At 38.3% G+C, this 6,333-nt stretch overlaps 1 long non-coding RNA gene across 1 annotated transcript; it reads left to right on the top strand.

Moving 5' to 3' along the window:
• The first annotated feature begins 1,924 nt into the window (after positions 1-1,924).
• Positions 1,925-4,742, top strand: LOC120439014. Its single transcript, XR_005612322.1, has 4 exons — positions 1,925-2,117; positions 2,864-3,021; positions 3,455-3,513; positions 4,480-4,742. It is a non-coding gene; the product is annotated as an uncharacterized LOC120439014 (long non-coding RNA).
• Positions 4,743-6,333: the final 1,591 nt, after the last annotated feature.

Genomic DNA, 6,333 nt, shown 5'->3' with positions numbered 1-6,333 from the left:
GCCTCTTCCTTTGAGGACTTTGTCTCCTTAAGCTGGGCATACACCATGCAAATTTTTCAGTCTCGTTATTCAGCTCCTGCTCAAACTGTACGATTGAATACCAGGGGTTAGAAGTTTGTAGGTCACGTACAGGGTCTCACACTAGTCGGCCCGATGCTCTGATGCGACCTGAGTGCTCACACTGTGCATCCATAACATGAAGGTTATAACACAAAATCTGTCTCTCGCTCTCCCTCTCTCTCTCTCTCTGTCTTTCACTCACACAGACACACACACCACCACCATCAACTTTGCTAGATTGAAAATCATTGACCAGGCAGCTGTAATTCAGCAGCAATGTCCATCCAACTCTTTTCACGGTTGTAGTGGTCGTAATAATTTTGTGAGGCTGGGACTGGACTGGGACAAAAAAGCCCGGGCATTTTGAGACCGGCCCACAAGGAAAAGCCATAAAGCCTTTGAATGAAAACAAATGCTGTTGTGACAGTGATGTACACTATCTTGTTGGTATATATGTATTGATCTAATAAACTTCCCAAAGGAAAAGTACTATAGCTTACTAGGGTATATATTAGACTTAATATTTACTATATACAATAAAGAATTTCTATACATTTTACATCAGATGACCACTTTGGTTGTAAGATTCAGATAATTATTTATTAAAGCTAGACATTTTCAATGAGAATAAGAAAGAAAAGTATTTCTTTGTGCCCCCTTCCCCGGTTATTGCCCTACCTGGGCCCCTGGCAAAACTTTGCTAGACCCGCCCCTGCACAGTTACCAGCTGTCAGCTACGTAAAAAAGGATCCTGGTGTTATTTGTCTCTCAGAAACAGTTCATAACTTCCCTTCAGCTTATTCATGTCACCTAAAAGGTAAACCTGTTACATCTAAATACAGAACTTTAAAGTTCTACCTCATCGGCTGTAATTGGTCTAGCTCAGAGTCCATCATGACCAATTGGCCAATCCAATGCATTTCATTGTTTATACCGTTATAAAAACAACAACAACAAACAAACCAAAAATACGTCGGCCCATAAAAACGAAAAATCACCATCCACCGGTGGTGTACCTGTATACAGGTAAGACCATTTAAACGATGTTAGGAAAGAAATATTAGCTTCTGCCATGACTGATGAAGTTACTAGTTAATAAAGTTTCCAGTAAAGTGATTAATCGCAGCCACAGATTGACAGTAAATATCTCGATTAGCTTCAATGCATCTGTTATAAATATGTGCAAGTTTCAGTGCTTTGTTTAAACTGTATGATACTTATACTGACCCAGGGTCAGTGTAAAATACAATCCTAGCTGTGTGAACAAAGCCTGGCTCCTTTAATCCTGCATGACAAACCTCAGGATGCAGGTTATTATGACTCTTTCCTGCTGGCACACCTGTCACACCTGAGAGTCAGCTAGAAACTTACAGTGACGTGGACATCATGCAAAGACTGCCAGACTCTGTAATACTGTAAATGATCAGTGATTCAGGTTAACACTAAACTTTAAACGGTACCTCTGTGTCTCTGTGTGTGCTGAACATCTAGGATTGACTCAGGCTGCATTGACTGTGGGACTTTTCTGTGTTAAAAGCAAGTTGAAGACAGCTCAGAAACATTTGAAGATTATAATTTAGCATTATGGCTGCTGGTGGTGTGTAAAGCTTCTACTCAGCTGTATTTTTGTTACTAATTTATGTTTGTTGTTGTTTAACACAGATTTCAGAAGAGCAAAGATGAGCACTGTTGCTTAATCCTTAATAGTTTAACTGGATTGGAAATCAAAAAAATCCTGATTCTTCTTCCACAGAAGTTTCATTTGTCAGTGTGGGACTGCTGAGTCACCTGAAGAACTCATTCATTCTCCACGATGTTCATTTACAGAAATGTTTCACAGAAACTGATTCCTCCCAAAGGGTGAACTAGTGTGTTTCCATAGATTACCTCTGTATGAATGTACTTCTTAAATGAAGGCAAGTGTTTGTCCTTTTTTATTCCTCAGGTACAGTACATGATATTCAGGGCAGGTGGTCATCACTGGGGGAAGACAAGATGCAGACGTACTTCCAAGAGGGAGCTGCAGTGAGGACACAGCCTGGTCACTGAGGTCAGAGGTCAGAATCTGAAACAGCTCAGGTTTATATTCTAGGGGTTATAAAAAAATTGAAATGTATTTATAAAGAAACCTTTAAATAATATTTCAAATAATAGTCATAATTATGATTATTATTAGAAATATCAAACATTTAAGTGGATTTTCTGTTACACGTATTGTCTTAGCCCTGCGATAACTGGCAGCCTGTCCTGTCTTTGTCCTGTATCAGCTGGGATAGGCTTCATCCTCCCGCGACCTTGAATTGGATACATGAATTATATTGAATTGTATTCCAATTATGTAATCTGATCATTTACAAACTCAAGGTATCTAATCAAAATGTAAGTAATAATGTTAAAAATGGGAAAGCAGAAATAAGTGTGACATGAATGTAAATGTGTGAGCTGACATAGAGGACAGCTACATGTAGTCTGAAAAACCTTTGTTGTCAAGTTTGCAGGTCTATCACGAGACATTCTTACATAGAAGAGACTGTTAAAGTCTCTAACTCAGTGAAGCATTATTGGTCCAGTCTGTTTGGATAAATATAGTAAGTTGATGTTTGTCCATTTATTGACACATTTTCTTAAGTGCTTATCCAGTTCAGGTTCACAGTGGAGCTGCAGCTGGATATGTTCAGTAAAGAAACCTTACAAAAGTTAACATAAACCTGCATCTCTGTACGTTGTTGTCCACAGGATGAGAAAATCAAACTGGAAGACTGTGGAACATGTTAATAAATGTTTATGCCTGTGTCTTTCACAGGAGGCGCTGAAAGGTTTCCCTAATAGTTCCTGGTGAATCAAAGCAGAACCATAAAGGTTGCTGGACTGCATCATGGCCTTACCCCTGAGCAGTCGTCCTGTTAAAGGAGGAACCAGTTAGAAGCTGTTTTCAAAGTAGCTGAGCAGATTTCATCTCAAGTAAGCGATTAACTGTTTGTTCGTTTGTTCTGCCACTTAAAGAGCATTTAAGGACGTCTTTTGAGTGTTTAGTTGAATTAATTCTACTGGCTCTCATGGTCATTTGTGATTATGGACATATTTTTCATGTTCATCCAGCTATTTAGTAAATTCTATCTATTTAGTAATATCTGTTAGCTATAAGATATAATATAAATATAAAAATATCTAAATATCTCCTGCCCTTTATATTTTAACGATGTAAGACCAGACGTCTGTTATCGTATTACATAAGCATTCCTCACATATCAATGAGATGCTGTACAGTACAATCCTACTGACACAGCAGAGGGATAACGACGTCTATTCAACATCGTTACACGACACATTCGAGCTGCATGATGCAGACAAAGTGACTAAATCATCTTTTTGTGGTTTATTGTCTTCAAACCAGCAGACAAAGCTGATGGCAGAAGATGTTTGGAGAAGAACTTCAGGCCGTGGACTGACAAGGTATTTTTTTCTTGTTATCAAAAGACATTTGGAGTGACGGCTTCTACAACTGGTTGTGCTGAAGTAAAGCTTACAGTCTAAGAAGTCACAGTGTTGATATTCAGCACAAAGACAAAAGCTCACTTGTTTGAATTTATTTACAATCATAGTTTTTATAAATTCTGACTGTAAACAGCTTTTACAGCTTTGATATTGTTTGACACTCGATATCAGATGATGGTATTTAATTTAAAGGTTTCTATGTCCCAATGAGCCATTTACACTGACCAGTGTCAGTTTGACTGTAACACATTCATTATTTAGATCCAACATTTCTAAGAGAAATAACTGAATGTAAAAATGGCAGCACTCAGGTCAGGTTTATAGAGATATATGCATGCATTATGAAATTTATGTATCCCAGATCATTTTTATTCATCTAGTCATGGCAGAACCACCCCTTCCTCCCAAGTTAACTGCAACCCAAAAGAACTAGTGGGGCTATTTACACACTCACAACCAGTGTGGGGTAAAAAGAGCCATCAAAAACCTGTCAGCCTGCACAGCTACAGATGTGCTAAAAGCTAAAAGAGTTAGAAGCTCTGCTTATGAGAACCCTTGGAGAAACTTTCTAAGCCTAACAGGGGACAGGTACTCCTGCCCAAATAACATGATATAACCCCACATACAGCCCAGACATAAAGTGAACCAAGTCATTTAGTTAAAGACAGCATGGGAGCAAATGCATGTAACCAGCCTGCACCAACCTGATATTTCTTCCTCCTGAATTAAATGAATGAATGGATGAAAGTTAAATGACTACAAACCTAAAGCCACTAGTTCCCACACTGGAGTTCCCCGACACTGTGTTAACTGTACTGAGCTTGTATCAACAGTTGTAACAGGCTAAGCTACCTGAGACACTGCATTGAACGATTGTTTCTATCTTAATGGTTTCAGCTCATATGTTCTTTTTCCTTTCTGTAGATCAAAGCAGCTCGTGCTCCTTCTGCTTCCATTTTGATGGCAAGAAGAAGAAAAAGAAGAAGAATGCTTCAGCGAAGTGCCGTTCATGGTCTCAGTGGACAGTCATGGTCACACACTGCATGTGGTTTTAAAAGCAACATGTCTGTTCACCACAACAATCGAGATGTGTAATATCAGTGCAGCTACGGTTTGTTCTTGAACATCAGTTCTGTTTTCTACTTTGACCACTTAGACCAAAAAAGTGTTGTTTTCAGATTCTTTCTTTTAAATTTGTAAAGCACCTGTTCATTTTTTATTACAATTAGTTTCACATAAATAGTAGTGTTTCCTTTATGGTCTTTTAATGCTTACACTAGACTGTACACGTCTACATTAGAGACATTTCTGTTACCTATTTATGAGACTGGGCTGCTTGACTACAATTTGGAAATGGATGCAAAATCGTGCTATTGTTTGTTATTTAATATGATTCAATTCAATTCAATTCAATAAAACTTTATTGATCCTGAAGGTTGACCCCAAGGGAAATTTGGGTTAAGGCCAACACAGGACGTGTCTGACTAAGCAAAGATTAATCTGATCCCATTTCTACCTGTCTCTACTGTTTCAACTGTAATTGTCAGGATATATATTTATTCCAGCTCTCATAGGGCAAAGGAATGACTCAGACGTGTCAAATGTTCTTTGATTTGATACACAATTTGAAGTTCACAATTTTCTTACAAATAAAACTATAATGACAAACATGAACAGCTGTGGTTATTTCTGAGACATGATTTTTTTGAATGTGTTCATATTTAGACATTTGTATGCTGAAACTGTAATGGTGAACCTGAGGTGATGGTCAACACAAGACAAATATATATAAATCTAAAACAATACTGAAGTAATGTCTTTACCCTCTGCAGCGTGTGGACGCTGTACACACAATCACCTTAATCACTGTAGTAAACGTGCACCGCTAGCTCACGTGACTGACTGTCTCCATGGTTACATCGTATATTATTAGCTATGTAAACAGCTTCCAAAGATACCGCCATAGCTCTTTGCAGCTGTAACACTTTCATGCTTTACAAATCATTTTACGTTTTTGATAGTTATGAAGACAGAATATGTTTTTAAAGTCATGCTAGGCTGTTGCTATGGTGGTTGCTGTGGACTAGGGTGGACCGCGCTCCGATTCCTGTTATTAGCTGTCCGCCGTAGGAAGGCTGCGTTCCGTTTAGAAGTAGCGACAGTCTGCCGTAACTCGAACTCAAACCCCGCTTTGTTCTTTAATTAAAGGGCTTTTACAGCCGTTCATGACACACACGCACACACATAAAACACTTTGCCTCACCATGACAATGCAACTTTACTAAAACCTTTAAAGTATCTGATATAGGATAGAAAAATGAAGCAACCAGAGATTTAATGATGAAGACTCTGGGTTCTGTAGTTCACATTTTACAGTCCTGAATGACTCACTGCACATCCATATAATTTATTGAAGTGGAGTTTAGAATGCACTTTACATTTAGACTGTTGCTGTTTAATTTTTTACATTGTTACTGTGTTATGTCATGAATAAGGTTCACCTGCTGGGGGTTTGATGGATCAGCTGGACAATACAGTCAAAGACAGACTTCATTCATCATATGCAAGAATCCTAGTTGGATTTTTGTTTTCACTCATATTTTTGAACCAAATATTGAGAACAATTCTGACAGACTGGATACCTGGTCAGGGTGTACGTTACCTTGTACTCAAGCATCCCAGGACAGAGCCCTGCCCCACCATGAGCCTGGGTGGATACGTGGTTATAATAAAAAATGACTGATACTGAATATGAATATTTCATGAAAATCAAATTAT

Source organism: Oreochromis aureus, linkage group 3 (genome assembly GCF_013358895.1).
Source record: "Oreochromis aureus strain Israel breed Guangdong linkage group 3, ZZ_aureus, whole genome shotgun sequence".
NCBI lineage: Eukaryota > Metazoa > Chordata > Actinopteri > Cichliformes > Cichlidae > Oreochromis > Oreochromis aureus.
Note: the sequence above shows the minus strand (reverse complement) of the source record. Positions and strands in the feature narration are given on the sequence as shown.